This window comes from Delphinus delphis, chromosome 17, assembly GCF_949987515.2.
Source record: "Delphinus delphis chromosome 17, mDelDel1.2, whole genome shotgun sequence".
NCBI classification, from domain to species: Eukaryota; Metazoa; Chordata; class Mammalia; order Artiodactyla; family Delphinidae; genus Delphinus; species Delphinus delphis.
This window is the reverse complement of record NC_082699.1, coordinates 53,474,961-53,492,589: the sequence shown is the minus strand read 5'-3', so window position 1 is coordinate 53,492,589 and position 17,629 is coordinate 53,474,961. Positions and strand designations below refer to the sequence as shown.

The 17,629-nt window shown below is 56.2% G+C and overlaps 1 pseudogene; it reads right to left on the bottom strand.

Annotated features, from left to right (window-relative positions):
* Positions 1–966: 966 nt before the first annotated feature.
* Positions 967–16,204, bottom strand: LOC132440345 (voltage-dependent N-type calcium channel subunit alpha-1B-like; annotated as a pseudogene).
* Positions 16,205–17,629: the final 1,425 nt, after the last annotated feature.

Below are 17,629 nucleotides of genomic sequence, written 5' to 3'. Positions count from 1 at the left end.
GGGCAAACGGCCACTTCATTCCAACTACGACGGACCTACTGGATGTTTTCTGCATGTTCTCAATTACATCCGCTTTCTACTCAGTTGCTGTTTGGAATAGTTTCCACAAAGCCCACTCGCAGTTCACACAGGTCTCCCATCCCGCCCCCGGGAGCCTGCGCGAGGGGCTAGGAGGTCAGGCACTTGGTCGAGAGCCACGGGAGCCGGGGTGGTCTGGTTGGCCGCCTGGACTGGACACAGAGCATCTCCTCGAGCAAGCCGAGAACACGCATCCTGAGAGGCTGAGATCCTCCTATAGGTTTGATGTTTTACAGTCATGTTAACATTCCCTTCCCCGTTATTCTGTTCTTTTTATTTTTATTTTCTGATCAAGTATATAGAGTCAACAAACGAGTGAAGGGTGTCGTGAATAAAAATCAAAACCAACAGCAAGAACGTTGTCCAGATTTGGTCCCTGTCAGGGCTGACTGTGTCTGGGAGAGGACAGAGCATCGGCGTGTGTTTCTAGTGCCTATTTGCCATTTTAGGTACGAAGGGCGCCACCGGATTGTTGGTGTGCGGGGGCTGACGAGACCTGCTCAGTTTACCACCGACTCTGTCCTGAGGTCTCGCCCGCTCCTCTGCACCACACGTTTGGATGAAGGATGATCCGCACAAGATTCAGACCTCCTGCAAAACGTTCCCAGCACACACCTCGGTTGTGGGTCCTTCACTCAGTGCAGCTCAGCACACACAGCCGCGTCCTGTGTAGGCTCTGAGCTATGAGACCCAGGGAGGCAGCGCGAGAGAGGTAGAGGGGGAGCCACATCCCTCTACAAACCGCTCCACCCAGCGTGAGGGAGGAGACACAGGGGCGAGGCTCTCCTCCCGGGGCTGCTGCCCCCGCCTCAGCGCCCGAGCGCCCCCGGAGCCCAGCGCGGATGATAAAACTCATCACCTGGGACGCGCCCGCCGGTCGCGGTGCGGCTAGCACCAGTGGTCTTGGTCGGGGTGGTGGTAGCTGTGCCGCCCCGGCCGCCCCCGCCAGAGCTGAGCCCCAGAGTGCAGTGGTAGCCGTTGGGCACCCGGCGGAGGGGGTGGGACTGGGAGGTCAGGGAGGACACATAGGAAGTCCGGGAGAAGCGGCCCGAGTTGGTGGCCACGGCCTCCTCGAAGGTAAGCGTGTCCTCAGGCTGGGTGTGGGCAGCAGCCTCGCTGTCCAGACGCCGCCCCAGGTACGGGTCGGAGCCAATCCGAGTGCTGGGGGCCAGGGCCTGGCTGAGGGGGGTCTCTCTGGAGCAGCGCGTTGTGTTCTGAAAGGCCACGGCTAAGCCGGCCTGGGGAGAAGGCAGGGAGGCTGGTATAAGCCCCAGCAAAGTGGACGGGCGAGGAGTTGGCCGTCTTATAGGCGATGCTGGGACGGGGGGTCAGCAGGGTCTGGGGCTGCTGCCTCCGCCCGCCGCGGCCACGGGTGCTAGCACCAGATGTTGGCAGCAGGGGGCTCCCGTTCGCTGAAGCACTGCCTTGCAGGAAACGGGAACACAGCAAACCCCAGTCAAAGGACAGGGAGAACAGAGCACAGCACAGGGAGAGCTACGGCGGGGGGCGGGGGCGGGCAGCTGGGATGGACCCGGGGCGGCCCCAGGAGGGTGGGATGGCAGTCTGGGGATGGTGGTGACAGCAAGGGATAGGCACAGGGCCAGGGACCAGGAGACCACAGCCCAGCCCACCTCTGTCAGAAGGAAAGCAAAGAAGGGATTGGACAGCGGGAGGGCCAGGGCTCCACCCGGCGGGACGGACGGGCCCGGGAAGCAAGGAGCGCAGGCTTGGGCCTAGGAACAAGGACGGGAAGGGGCTACCTCCCGGACCCCAGCGAGCGCGGGCGAGGCGGTGTCCTGAGGCCCACATACCTGTCTCGGGGGTCCTGGCTCCTGCCCAGCGTCTGGCGACGGGGGGGGGGGGGTGACTGCTGAGGGGGGGAGCTGGGGCTGTGGAGGCTCACGGCCCCCAAAGCGGTCGCAGGAGTAGAAGCGCTGCTTCTCGGAGGAGGAGGAGGGCTGCCTTCGCTCCTGGGACCGGCCCCGCTCCTGCCTGCGCTCCCACCGGCAGCCTGCTGGCCCGTCCCCCCGGGGGCGGCCCTGGCCCCGCGGCGCTGTTAGGTGCTGGCGCGGGGGAGAGGAGAAGTCAGCACAGCCAAGCCGGCAGCGAGACAGACCCCACCCCGGCCTGGCCCCCCAGGGCCAGCAGAGGGTCCCAGGGAAGAGCTGGGGGGTGCTCCTGCCTGGTCTCAGGCTCAGGGCTGGCTGTGGGGTTGTGAGGTGCAGAAAGGAAGAGGGTTCCCATGTGCTCTTGAACCCCCAACTCGAGCCACCGCCCCTCGACAGACCTCTCACACGCACTGCCATCTGTGTCTGTGGACAGGCTGGGCCCCTTCTCCAGGGACCTCAGCTTCCTGTCCCTGCGGCGATAGCAGCGGTGGTGATGGTGGGGGGCGGCCTGGCTGGCCGGAGCGTGGTCCAGGGCGGCGTTGCAGAGACGAGCCACGGGGGTGGGGCGCTGGGGCGCCAGAGTGGAGATGGAGCGCTTCATGGGGCTGGCGTCTGGGGTCGGCTGCAGGCGGGGACACGGGTGGGCGCACGGCCTGAAGAGTGGGGTCCAGGGAGGCCCAGGGCGGTGGGGAAGCCACCATGACACGGGGGCTGGGCAGACCACAAGACTCGTCCCATGGGGAAGAATGGGCCTGGGACTCTATCCCTGAAGTTGGGGCATCTCCCCAGACTAGGGAGGCTGTGCCCCAGGGAGCTGGGGGGCAGGAGGGAGCATGGCACCCCGGAGGGCCTTGCCTGCGGTCTGGCAGGGTCCCTGGGGAGGCCCACTGCGGGGCTGGGGTTCAGGGACCACCAAGCCCTTCCCTCTCCCTGGACTGCTCTTGCCCACCCGAGACCCACCGCTTCTTCAGAAGCACTCTTTGCACAAAATGCTGTTTGTGTGCCTGTCTGTCTCTCCCAGGCCGGGCAGGGCCCAGGAGGCCTCTTGGCCTCAGCATCCCTACAGGACAGGGAGGGTGCCAGGAAGAGGGAGGCTATTGGCCTGGCTGGAAGGATCCTGGGTGGGGCCCAGAGCTGCCCTGGCAGCCATGGTGAGACCACTGTGCCAGCCCTTCTGTCCATCCAGCACCGTGAGGCTGCTCCCCCAGGGCTGAAAGCACAACCCACGGAAATGGGCTCACCCAGAGCCACTGCTCGGGCTCAAGCGTCAAGGAGGGAGAAGAGGCGCCAGCATGGCACCGAAGGGACGTGGCCAGGCCAGGAGGGCACCAGGCGCAGTGGGCAGAGACGGGGGAGTGAGGGGTTGGAAGAGGAATGCTCAACCCAGGGGCTGAGCCTGGGAAACAGTGCTGCAGCCCCCTGGCCAGGGGCTTCCTGCCAGGTGGTCAAGCGAGTCCCAGAGAAAGAACGTCCAGTGTCCAGAGAAGGAGCAGGGTCACCCCCAGGGCCTCCGAGAGGACATGAGGGAAAAGGGTGGCTTGAGGAGGCCCTGTGTGTGATTTCTGGGGCAGTGAAGAGCTGGAATGGGAGAGGCGTGTCCCAGAAACAGGGAAGGGCTGGGTCAGTGACACGAGGCAGTGGGGACTCTTCCTGGCCTGGCCACACCTCTCGAGGCCAGCATCGTGTTCTGAGGGTTCCAAACAGGGCCGGTGGTGTCCAGGCTACAGTGCATTCAGGGAGGCTCCACCCCAGCAAAGCCCGCGTGTGGGACACAAGCTCCCCCATGCCAAGTCTCCTCACCCCCAACCCCCCTCCCATGACCCCAACCCTCCCAGACCACCCACCTGAGTCTCCACTGCCAGGCAGGGCATGGAGGCCGCTAGGCCCTGGCTCTCCAGCCCGGGTTGGGGCTCCCCATCAGAGCCTCTCAGGGCCATGCTCTGCATCTGGACAACCACAGCCTGGGGGGACAGCAGCCCCCCAGTCACACCCTCCCCCATCCCACTTTCACCTTCTCTCCCATGCCAGCCTCCCCCAATCCTGCTCTCGCCCTCACCCTCCCACTCTCACCCCACCCCCCACTCGGCCCCCAGCCCTGGGAGCCCTCACCGGTTTTCCTGTCTGCACCACTGGTATCTCCGTGAAGTGGCCACGCTCCAGGGGCGTCGTCACCTCGCAGGGCACCTCCTGGGTCCTCTGAGTGCCCAAGAGACCAACTCCTTGATGCCACCCTCTTGGGTATGTGTGTGGAGGAGAGAGGATTGTCCTGTGGGCCTGGAGGTCCATGGGCCACAGAACCTGGCTCCCACCTGCCAGAAACCTCCACCCCGACCCTGTTCTGGGCTAGAAGGAGCCCAGAGGAAGGAGGCCCCTTGAATGTGGCCACTCTCCAGTTGAGGTACAGCAATGGTCGTGCCCACTCAGAGTTGATGGGCAGAGAGGGGACCCTAGTCTGGGGACATCTGGCCTAGACAGGGGCTCACATGTGCGGTGGGACAAGGCCACACACATGCACACGGGTGAGGCACCCAGCCTGCGCGGCTGCTCCATCAGCCCTGATGGCCCACGGCTACTCACCAGCCCCCCTGACCCCAGCCACGGAGGCCTTCCTGCCCTGAGGTCTAGGCACAAGTGTCACCTTTGGTGAGACCACTTTTGGAGGCCTTCCCCACCACACGCAACCTAACCGCCTGCCCTCTCCTTGTCAGTGTTTGTCTTTGTTATCGTGTCACCCAAGGGGCACCAAAACAGCCCAGCATTTGCCTGTGTTTCTGCTCGTTCTCGTGTACAATGAGGCATCACATACATTCTCCATCACCCAGGTTGAGTGGCAAAAATCACACTGAGCTCAGAGGTGAAGCCGGATGGCCTAAGCTGGCCACGCTGATGACCAGACCCACCATCACTGGGGTTTCTGAGAACATCCTTCATCTTCTCAAGTTGCAAGCATCTCCCCTGCACTGTGCTGTCTGGAGCTGCTCTAGCCTCAGGAAAGGCTGACCCTGAGAGGAAGCATGGCCAGGAGGACGGATGTTGACCCCAAGGCCTGGTCACCTCTGAGGTCACATCATGCCGAGGCCGGGTGGGCACTTACACCAGCCATCAGAAGGCTCAGTAAATGCCCCCACTGCCTGGCCCCAGTAGATTGGGCCCTCTCTCACATGCAACAAAAAAGGGTGGTAACTGATTTGTGTAGAAATTATAACCCTGGAAATAAGCGACGTTCATTTTCCTGAACCAAAAGCCCGGCTCAGATCAGTCCACAAAGACACCTCCCCACCCCATCTCCTCCAACACACACATGGACACTCAGAATCCACTGTTTAACTTTAAATGCACAAATGGGATCATAATCAGCATGGAGAAAGGAGAGTGTGGGAACACGGGGGCTCCCAGGCGCCGGGAGGCCAGCCCTCAGGGCCTGCACGCACTCAAGAGTGCGGTTTTCACACGGGAGCGTTACCAGTTGTGCTTAGGTTCTCCCGGTGTCCTGTGGCCTCTCCACCTCTGGACTTGTGCCGTCACAGTGTCAACTCCTGTCCCATGAGCTCGGGCTAGGGAGGTGACTTGCTTTGGCCAATGGGGCACAAAGAGAGGCCTGAACGCCTGCACCCTAACCCTTCCCCTCGGGCTGTTCTCCGGCCTCCCCACACAACAAGCCCGGACACAGGAGGTGAGAATATGCTGTCCTGGGCCCACCGGTCCCACAGGAGCTGGCCCGGGCCCAGGCCCAGGCCCAAAGCACTGCCAAAGCACTTAGGGCTGGCTGCCCAAGTATGGCAGCTATCTGATCCACAGTCCATGACCCAAAACCAGGCTTCAAAAAGAGTGTCCAGAACATGCACAGGAGAGAAAGAAACCGGGAGCCCTAGCCATGCTTGCTGCCTGGCCTTGTGGTTCTCCAGGATGGCAAGTGGTTGTGAGGCCCACCCTCAGCCCCTGCCGGTGAGACAGAGCGCACGTTCCTGCTTTGGGCTCAACCAATGAGTTGCTTTGGCCAACGGGATGTTAGCAGATGTGAGACACGCCCCTCTAACTGGGGGAGGTGGCTGAGAGGGTTCTGCCCTCCAGTGCGGCTCAGCCTGGCACCAGCTACCACCCCTCAGAGTGCCACAGGGATGCCTATTCTGGATCACTTGGTTTTGGGGTTTTTACCAAGAGTTACGTGATAGGGAAAGACCTTGCTAATTTGTCTACAAAACAGACATCAATATCAAAATGGAGATCTGAGAGGGAAAGTGTCTTAAAGGAAGATGAGAACACTAACAGGCCGTTAACAAAAGCGGTGAGAAGCTGAGGTGGAAACAGATACCTTCTTAATGGTCTGCAGGCACCGAAGGCCAGCGAGGAAGCAGGGGGGAGCCCTCACCTGAGAGAGAAACAGGCTCCCACAGTGGGAGGCATGGGATGGAATAACAGACTGTCTAAATCAGGTGACCCCAGTGCCGTCAGAGCACCTGTCTACTGTTACAGGAATTAGCCTCAGACGCACCACACAACCGGCTCCGGCGGCAGACTGGACCAGCTGGACCCACCGCGAAGCGTCTGGGTGGAGGTGGGTGTGGCTGGGTGGCGGTGAGACCCGAGGGCTCCCTGTCCTGGGGCACTGCCCACGGGAGCCCTGGGGGGACCCCTGCCCTCCTCCCGCCAAGGCCCCACGCCCTACCCGGTGGTACTCACAACTGCCCCGCCATTGCTGAGGGAGGCGGAGCTCTTCTGCCGAAGGAAAACCCAGGCTCTGCGGAGCACGGCCGGCTGCGTCTGCTCCAGCGTGGCCTTCAGAGGGTGGAACAGGGACCCGGGGCCCATCTGCAGAAGGGGCGCCAGGAGGAGGGTCTCTGAGGCCGGGGACGCCCCATGGATCCTGGGCACCGAGGTGCTCGGCCACCTGTCTGGAACCCCCAGGGCAGGATGGGGATCCCTGGGCCTGCCCTTTGCCCATCAGAAGCCCATTCCCAGTCTGGCCTGTAAGTGACTTCAGGACAGTCATTTCATTTGTTGGAGCCTCAGTTTCCCTTCCTACACAATTTGGGGACTGGATCTGATTACAAATGGCAACAAGATTTCATCTCATTATCAACTTGGATTGATTGGTAGAGGCTGCCAGAGTCCCAGGTTGAGCAGAATTTGGAGGAGATTTCAGGGCTGGAGTGTGGACACCAGACACTTCGCACCCTGGGGGTGAATGTCCTGAGTGCTGGACATAGGACAATTTTATAGATGAGAGTATACACACGGTCACCAAAGGTTTTGGCTGTGTGGTGAAGTCATCATCTTTGAAGGATGACCTCTGGAAGAAAGTCCTCCAAACTATCCCAGCCAGAGGCATGAGTGGGACACATCATGACCCTGGGCAGTCGGTTTGAACCTCTTTGGGCCCTGCCTGTGTGCACCTCCTACTAACGGAAGCACAGGCTATATGGGGTTTCTGACTCTGTGGGCCAGAGAGGTGGCCGCAAGAACCTCTCATCTTCCTTTTCCCACTGCACCTTCTTCAAGAAGGGGCTGGGTCCCCTCTGCTGCCAAACAGTGGAAGGTGGCAGAGTCTCGGGGTTATTTCCTGGAACTCCTGGAACCTGGTACCTGGGACAGGCCTCCGGGAGCTTGGTGAATCTGGTCTCTGGTGGTTTTGTTCTGTTTATAGAAGTCGAATATCATGAGAGCTGCGTACACTTTCCCCACTGTCATCTCGTTGGCTGGAGAGCACGGCAGGCAAGGGAGGGAATACAAGAGAAAGAGGACATGCAGGGTGAGCTGGGGTGAGGATCCAGCACCCACCATGAGGACTCCTGGGCCCACGGGCAGGACCGTGGGGCTTGGCCCACCTGGAGCTCCACTGACTCTTTCCTAGGCCCCGCTGGGCTCCACCCAACACAGCACAGCTCAGTTTAACCCCAGACACCTCATCCTTCTGCCAGCTCCAACTGTAGGCATCTCCCTACCTTTTCTCTGGATTTTCTGAAGGGAATTCCCTACACTAGGAGTGTGGGTGACTCTGCCCAATGGAATACGGCCCAGACATCTCCTCCCACAGCCCCTGGCACCCACCTTGGAGACGAGTGCTCTGGCCTATCAAGGACGTGAGCTCTCCTCTCTAAGGTGACTCAACAATTGCCCTCACCCAGGACTCCCTGCTCTGCCTCTGGGTGCGACAGAAGAGGGGTGGACAGGGGGAGTTTCTCACCCTACTTACGTTTATGGGGTGGCACCAGTAAATCCAGGGTCTTCTGGGGCAAATTGGCCCACACAGAGGAAATGCCCTTCCTCAACTCTGCGTCACACTGATGCTACTTTGTGCCAGCTGGGGCAGGATAAGGGTGGAAAGGGAGAAGAGATGTTAGGAGCCATCCCACAGCCCCCTTGGAGGAACAGGCAGAGCTGGGGTGGGCGGGGAGAGACCCCATGCTGGAGGAAAGGTGCACGGGGGAGAAACACTGCCTTGGAGGCTGGTCACACAGCTCCCCGCCAGAACCTGTCTAAAGAGGTGTGGGAGCTGACCCGCCCAGTGGCGAGGGTGCAAGGGCGTGTAGGCGTGGGTGGCGATGGGATTGGGAAGGGACACGGCAGTGTTCCAACCATTCACCAATCATTCCATAAAAGTTACTGAGCGCCCACCGAACACTAGGTGTTGTTCTAGGTGATGGAACAAAATCAAAAGAAACTGCCCATGTGGAGTTACATGATTTTAATCTACAATAAAGTAGCAGTAAGTTAAAAATCCAGTATGTTGGATACAGGAAAAACCAAGAGGGGAGGGACAGGAACTATCAGGAGGGCTGCAGTTTGGACAGAACGGTCAGGAAAGGGCTCACAGGGCCCTGAAGGGGGGCAGGGAGCCAAAATCAAGGCTGGAGCAGAGGGAGAGGATGTGCAGGTGGGGGCCGCTGAGACAGGAAGCAGCAGAGGGTCCAAGCTGAGGAATAAAGTACTCTGATCCATCTTTTTTTAAACATCGTGTTTATTAAAGTGTGATTTACGTACATAAACATTCACTTTGTTAGTTCTTCCACTCTGTGAACTTTGGTAAATGCATATGACCGTGGATCCACCATCACAATCCAGGCAGGAGCTCGGCACCCCTGCCAAGCTCCCTCCGTACCCTTTGTGGTCCACCCCTTCGCCCTCTCCCAGGGCCCTGGCATCAACGATGTGTTTTCTGTCTCAACTGTTTCATCTTCTCAGAATGTCATACAAATGGCTTCACACAACATGCTGTCAAGTCTGACTTTTCACCCAGCACGATGCATCTGAGCCCCACCCACGTCAAGCACATTGGTAGCCTGTTTCTCTGTTGCTGAGTGAGAACCGTCTCATCGCACAGACACACCACAGCTTGATTATCCGTCACCATTTGGCTGATGGTTGAGTTGTTTACAGTTTGGCGCGATTATGAATAAAGCCACAAACTTTAGCGTATAGGTTTTTGTGTGCGTGTATGCTTTCATGTCATCTCCCTTAGGAGTGGGATGGCTGGGCCACATGATCAAGAATGGTGAAACTATTTTCCAAAGCAGCAGTACCACTGTATCCACACTAGGAAAACGAGAATTCGAGTTTTCTGCATTCTCATCAGTAATATTAATATTAATATTAATATTGCCATTCTTTAAATGGCTAAAATACTTTATTCTTTTTGCAAAATTGTTTTTGTTACTCAAGTTTGTGTGCTTTTCTACGTATATTTTAGCATCAGTTTATAAATTTCAACCCAGAAATCCTGTTGGGATTTTGATTGGCATAACACTGAGTCTATTGATCAATATGAGGAGAACTAACAATATTGAGTCTTCCAATGAATGAACATGATATAGTGCTTGGTTTATTTATTAAGGAAGATTCCTTGGTCAATATTCTGAAATTTGCAGCATACACTCTAGCATATATATTTTTAGAGTTAGCCAGTTATTTGATTTTTTTGGTGCAATTTTAATGGAACTTTTTCAATTTCAATTGTTAATTGCTAATCTGTAGAAATACATTTGCTTTTCATATACTGACCTTGCTATACTCAGGTATTAGTTTTAGTAACTTCTTCTTACAGCTTTAAACAGCAGAAATCTATTGTCTCAGTTCTGGAGGCCAGAAGCTCAAAATCAAGGTATTGACAAGGTTGTGATCCCTTGAAAGGCTCTAATGAAGAATGCTTCTTGTCTCTTCCTAGCTTCTGGTGGTTCCCAGCAATCATTGGTATTCCTAGGCTTGTAGATGCTTTGGTTTTATTAACTTTTTATTTGATTCTTTAAGATTCTTTGTATAGATAATCATGTCAATCATGAATAGAGACAATTTTATTTATTTATTTCCAATTGGTACACCTCTTATTTCTTTTTCTTGATTTGTTACAATGGCTAGAACCTCAAGTATGATATTGAACAAAAATGGTGACAGGAGACATCCTTGCCTTGTTACTGATCTTAGGGGGAAAGGAGCCAGGCTTTCTTTGTTAAGCATGTCATTAGCTGTAGGTTTATCATAGATATCCTTGATCAGATTGAGGAAGTTTGCTTTAATTTCTAGTTTATATAGAATTTATGTATCATAAATGGATGTTGAATTTTGTCAAAGATTTTTCTGCATCTATTGAGATAATCATATAGTTTTTCCTCCTTTATATATTGTTATATTGATTGATTTTTTATTTTATTTTATTTTGCAGTACGTGGTCCTCTCACTGTTGTGGCCTCTCCCGTTGCGGAGCACAGGCTCCAGACGCTCAGGCTCAGCGGCCATGGCTCACGGGCCCAGCCGCTCCGCGGCCTGCGGGATCTTCCCGGACTGGGGCACGAACCCATGTCCCCTGCATCAGCAGGTGGACTTTCAACCACTGCGCCACCAGGGAAGCCCTTGATTGATTTTTAAACTCGAACCCACCTTGCATTTTTCATTCCTGGGATAAACCCTACTTTAATCACCATGTTCAGTTTGCTAAAGTTGTGTTGAAAATTTTATTGTTCGTATTCATGAGGAATGTTGGTCTGTAATTTTTTTGCTTGTAATGTCTCTGTCTAGTTTTGGTATCAGAGTAATGCTGGCCTCGTAAAATAAATTGGGAAAGACCTTCTCTTTTTCTACTGTCTAGAGGACTTTGTATAGAATTATTTCCTGCTTAAACGTTTGGTTGACTTCATCAACGGAACAAATCGGGCCCATGATTTTCTTTGTTGGAAGATTTTTAACTATGAATTTAATTTATTTAATATATACAGTATTACTAAGGTTGTCTATTTCCTTTTTTTTCAGGTTATCTATTTTTGAATGAGCCTCATAGTTTGTGTCAAGGAATTTTTCCATTTCATTTAAGTTACTGAAGTTATTGACATAAAGTTGTTTACAAAATTTCCTTGTTATCCATTTAATGTCAGCAGGATCTACAGTGATATTCCCTCTTTCGTTCCTTATATTGGTTATTTTTATCTATTTTTCACGATCAGGCTAGCTAGAGGTTTAATAATTTTACTGGTTTGATTTTTAACGTGATCATTCTGGCTGTTGTGTTGAAGGTAGACTGAAAGAGGCAAGGGCAGAAGCAGACCAGTTAGAAGGTTACTGCAACAATGCAGTCAAGAAGAACAAGAGTGACTTGGACCAGGAGGTGGCAGTAGGAAAGGTTAGACAAGTAATCATATTCTGAGTGTATTTTGAAGGTGGAGTCAGAAGATATTACAAGGGTTCAGATATGGATCAGAAGTAGGGTAAGAAAAAAAAGTAGAACATAAAAATGACTGCAAAAGTTTTGGCATGAGCAACTCTAACAGCAGTTTCCACTGATGGAGACAGGGAGGAATCTGGGGAGTATCTGGAACTGAAGGGTCAGCACGTGAACTCTGGATGCTCACTGGGCCTCCAAGTACAGACGGTGAATAATTTGTGGGGTATATAAGCCTGGGGTGTAGGAGCAGGTCTGAACTAAAAATACAAAATTGGAATTCACAACATTGAAAGCCATGGGAAAAGGTGAGAATGTATGCCTGAGGCACACAGTGACCTTCAGAGGTTGGGAGAAGCCAGAAAAAGAGGTGTCACACAGAAGGGAGTCACAACTGCAGAAAGGCTGTGGACAGGTCCTTAAGGCAAAGGCTGAGAAGGGGAGGTCCCTGCGGAGCTTGACAAGAGCAGTTCCAGCAAAGCTTTGCACTGTGAAACGTGGACTGCAGACTAGGAAAGGAGAAATCAGAGACAATGCAGACCTGTGTCTCCTGTGGCTAAGAAGGAGAGAAGAAAAAGAAGTCGATGGAGGGGGAAGAGAGAAACTTTTTAAAAATAGGGAAAATAACAGCACATTTACATATTGATAGAAATAATCCAGCAGAGAGAGAAAGTTGACATGGCAAGAAATAGAATACAGAATTTCTGTCATGACATCCTTGGGTAGGTGATGAAAACAGGGCAGAGTGTGCAAGCGGGAGGACTGGGCTCTCCTCATCTGTTACACAAGAGAGGGCGGAGCTCAAGGGCATGGATGCAGGGAGGAAGGCCATGTGGGGGGAAGGCCCCTCTGGTGACTCATTTTCTCTGCGAAGGGGAAGCTGTCATCACATGCGGTGGGGAGGGGAGGAGAAGTGGGAGATTCATTTCCTTCTTGATTTGGCTCAGGCTGTGTCGTTCTACCAGTAACTCTGGTGAGGGCCTGATGGGGGAACTGGGCTCACTATGGGGAAGGGGCAGACTATTCACCCCATAAGGGGTACTGGCTCATATGACGCTGGCTCCAACACTGCAGAACTCTGGGAAATCTGGAGTCATTCAATTTCACTCCACCTCAGCTTCCTCACGTGAAAATGGGATCACTGCAGCACTAACGTGCAGGATGGTTTCGGGGGACAAGGTCAGTCTGACAGAAGTACCAGGGGCAGTTGTTCTCCATCCAGTCCAGACAGGCCCCTCCTCCCACCCCTGCACAGCTGCCTGGGGTGGCTTTTGGGGCGGTCACACAGCCCTGGCTTTGTGCCCTCCCTCAAGGCTGGCTTGCTCACCTGGAGCCAGCTTGATCTCCAGTGCGGTCCGGATGAGGACCATCAGCGTGAACGTGAAGTGGACGGTCATGTCCTCGTTGGAGATGGGCATGTTCATATGAACCAGGCGCTGGGGACAAGGGGGGCAGGTCAGGGGCAGGCCTCCCAGGGTCCCCCCGCCACAGGGCTACACAGTGCTCGAGGGCCCTGGAGGCTGGGCTGGCCTCCCAGAGGTGGTTCCTGCAGGTGCCCAGGACCAAGAGAGGTTGGATGGATGGGAGTTTTGCCAGCATTCACACTACCCCTGGACCCCCACCCTCATCTGAACTGAGGGTTCCCTTGGCTGCAGAAAAGTAGAAGTCCAGGTACATCTTGTACAATGGGGCCAGGCCATAAGCCTGGATCCCTCTGAAAAAACAGGCATGTCTCAGCCAGAGGGGCCCTTGCCCACTGCCCATGACAGAACAAGTGTGTGGCCTAGGCTGAAGAAGGGTCTGAGCTGGCTGCAGGATGCCAGAGGCAGCCCACAGACAGGAGCATTGGACGAGGGGTGGGGCAGCCAAGACCACAGGCTCAGAGGTCAGCTCCCAGTGAGGAGACCCACAGCCCCGGGAAGGCCTCTGCCTCTCACCACCCAGCTAGGGGGCCAGGAACAGATGCTTGATGCCACCAGCCCAAGGCAGCAAGGGAAGCCTTAGAGAGCAGCTCCTTCCAAGGGGAAGGACCCAAACAGATGTGACTGAACAGGGCCTCAGGCTCAGCCAGCTGCCTGGGGACCCAGGGCCATCCCACAGGAACACAAGTGCTCAGACCAGACTGGGAGCCCTGCAAGCTTGCTCCCTGTTTCCCCATCAAGAGAACAGCCCCCTTTCCTCTCTTCCATTTTCCAGGACAGAGCAGCTGGAGACAGGTGTGTCCCTGAGGCTCTGAGAACTTATGCGATCTCCAGGAGGAAAAGGGTCTCAGGTGTGTCTGGAACATCCTGAGCATCGGGGGGCCACCTCACCTGCCAAGTGAGCCCCCTGTCCTCTCCCATCCAGGATGGGGGCTAAAGGTGGGGGCACAGGGCCTCTCCCTGGGGTCTGCCTGCCCTCTGCCAAGCCTGCACCCTGTGACAGGGCAGCCTCTCTGTCCCTTCTCTGGGTAGGGCCACTCTGCCCCCAGGCCTGCCCCCAGCATCCTGGCACCAAATCCAGTCTTCAGCCTGATGGAGGGCAGGTGGCTAGAGACACGAGCCCAGACTCTGTCCCCTAATGCTGGCAAAGCCCCACTTAGTACCTCCAATCATGGTCCTAGGACCTTGCTGGTCACCTGTGTGACACACACAGCTTCCCAGAGCATGGTGTCCCTGCAGACCAGCACTGATGGCAGTGGGAGAGGCAGAGGGGTTCCACGCCAGGGGAGAGTCAGGGAGTCAGGGGCCAGCGGGAAGGAGGGGCAAGCAGGTGTTTTCCAAGAGAGAAGAGCTCCGTCCGGGGCACCTTTACCAGAGCCCCTTCTGACTGCCCAGGCCCCAGAGAGCCAGGAATCTCAGGGAGCAGCAGAGGGGCAAGACCAGGGCAAACATACAGGAGTCTCTGCCTGGGCCTAGACCCTCTTGGACATGGCGCTCTGTGCATCTCCTGGACCCTCCCCAGCTCACCAAGCCCATCCACTTCCACCCACCATGAGGCCTCACCTGGTCTCTTCACTGCCAGAACCTTGGAGTTGGCCAGCACACCTGGGGAGGAACTCCAAAGGCTACCCCGTCACAGCCCTGGCTGCCCACCCTGGCCCCAGGTGTCAGTGTGGACACAGCTCTCCTTGGGGACGAAGCTACAGCCTTTCATGCAGGGCCTCCAGGCAGGCTCGACTCACATGTCGGGCAGGGGAGGACCAAGGAAGACGTCTGCATATCGCCTGGAGGAGCCACTTAGCTCCTAGAGGCTGTGCTGAGCCAGGGGATAGATGCAAGCCCAGAATCGGAGCACAGAGACAGACAGCGTGAACAGAATCAGAAAGATGAAAGCTCTGGTGGGAAGCCTGCTCAGAGAGGGAGACAGCAGTCAGGCCCCAGACACATGCTGGCTGAGTTTCGGGAGCACTGAGGGCTGCAGGAGGGCTCTTGAGAGGGTGGAGCGCTGGAGGGATGGAAGGTGCTTACTCACCAACCGGGTGACGGAGGATGCAGGTGCAGGTGGGAGCAGGCTTGCGGATGGGGCCATGTGGCCTGCTCGCCCACTCGGGAGAGAGGCCTGGCGGTGTCCTCAGTTTACCCCCCTCCTTGCAGCTCAGCCTGCTGGGCCCTCAGCAGCAGGGTGGAAGGGACATGGGACCACCCAGGCCCCAGAGGCTGTTCTCATCCTGCAGGGCCCTCTGGAGCCCCAGGAATGAAGTCAGGATGCCTCTCTCCAGCACCCTTCCTTCTTAAGGCTCCATGAACCCATGAAGCCCTAGAGAAAACACTCCCTCCCCAGCCCAGGAAGTTCTGCACATGTGGGGCTGGGGGCGGGCTCCTCAGGTGCACCCTGCAGAGGCCTTGCAGGCCGCTGCTCCCCCAGGGTCAGACCCTCAGGGCTAGACAACTCCACCCACATCAGGGGCTTAGGGGACAGAGGAGCAGAGTGTGGTCCTGAGCTCAGAACAAAAACAGGCTCTGTCAAAAAAGCTGGTCTGTCCCCTCCTTTCTAGGGAAGAGAAGGGAAGGAGAAGAGGCAGATGGTGGGCTCCTGCTCCATGTTCCTGAGCCTCCCCGGGGGCTCAGAGGAACAGCCCTGGGGGACAAGGGGCCAGTGCAGAGACACCTCGTGGTGTCTGCTTCCCTTTGTTTGGGAAGGAAGCAGAGATGGTAGGGGCAGAGAAAAGAAAGAAACAGTGAGACAGCACAGCAGCAGACAAACAGATGGACAAGTCCCAGAAGAGACACAGGAGCCCGGCCGCAGCACAGACAGCCTGCAGGGTGTGGGCGTGGGGTCTACCTCGTATGCAACTAGAGCAGGGCATTTCTTCCCCAGCCCCAGGGGCGGGGACATGTGTTTCAGCATCTCAAACATATCATTGTAACTGATGCGCCCACTGGAGGCCCAGCCCACAGGACAGAGGCAGAGTGGGGTCCACGGGAGGGGCGCAGCAGGAGGGAAGGGGGAGGAAGCAGACAAGAAAACAGACCCAGTTAACCAGTGTCGGATTAAACGCCAAAAGTCAAAACAGGTAAAATGAGGGATTTCTCTGCTGGGCTCGATCCCCTCCTTGCCCCCAGCCTCACCTCCACACTCTGGTCCCACGCAGGGAGCGGGCGGGGGGCATCTGAGCTAATGAACATGGAGGGAATGACAGGCTGCATCAGGGCGGCTTTGGGTTGTCAACTCTGATTTTACACTTTCAGAAGCCACGGATAATGCCAAATTGGAAAAGAGCTGTTTCACCATGCCAGGGCAGCTGATAGAGTTAACTGACCAACAAGGCCGGCTGGAGAGCCACAGCAGAAACATCAGCTTGCCTGATGAGCCAATTCATGCTCAATTTTCTTCCAAGTTAGCCAAGAGGCTTAAAAAGTGGAGAAAAGTCTAAAGCAGGCCAGAAAACTAGAGCGAGACCCACGCTGTTCTGCAGGGAGCCCCGAGGCTCTAGAGACGAAGTCCACAGGGGCAAGGCAAGCTCCAGGCCCAGAGACACCTGAGGCTGGCCCGGGGCAGGGCTGCTGCTGGGTCAGGGCTGGGTGGGAAACGGGAGACTGAAGAGGGGGCGGGGGGGCAGCTGGGGTGAGATGTGGCTTGGTGCCACTCTTGTACCCTCCTGACAGCACGCCAGGAAGGGCTGGGACCAACATAAGGGATAAGGCTCCAGACTCAGGGAGATGTCCAGGGGTTGTTGACTGTGTCTCCTCCGAGGCAGATGGGCCACCAGTCCTGAAGCCTCACCTCCACCCCCGGGGTGGCTGCCTACGAGACCTGCTTGGGCTCCCAGAGACACAGGCGGGTTCAGGCCACTGAAGAGAGAAGGGGGACAGCCTTCTCCTGGCAGGTGGATACACCCCAGGGTCTGGCCCTCCACCCAGGGCTCCCGGGCTCAGCTAAGTGGATCCATCCAGAGGTGAAGCAGGACCTGTCTTTGGGTCCCCACTGCCTCTGCCCTCTCCTCCCCCCAGGAACCAGAAAGCCCTGGGCCGTTGGACTCGCCTGACCAGAGGGGCAGCTGCTCCTGGTCTACCCGGGCCCACACCCTCCTCCTCTGGGGCCCTTGGCCTCTGGACTGTCTGACCTTCAGTCCACCTTCAAGAGCCCGGAGGCAAATCTGGGTGAGACGCCTGCTTCCTTGGCACAGGTGGGACCTGGTCCCCGTCCTCAAGGCCCGGCCAGAAAACTTTGTGTGCACTGTCTCATGAGGCTGCCTGTCCCCAGCCAGCTGGAGGGGTCGGGAGTTAGATGGGGAACCGAAGTGTCCAGGAGGTTGGAGTGCGGGCAGGACAGGGCAGGAGGGGCGAGAGGTGAGGTGTCATCATTCCCAGACCAGACAGGGAGTGTGTGCTGTGTTTGCATTTTGGGCCGGGAAGAGTATGTCAGATGGAGGCTCTGAAGTAGCACACCTGGCAGGCCAACCTACAAGGGCAGTTCTTCCCTAAGCCAACGGACGGCGCAATACAACGCAACAAACTACATAACCTTCTAATGAATCTGGCAACTGGAAAGGAAACGTCACAGGTCATGGCAACCGAGGCACGAGGAGCCCGTC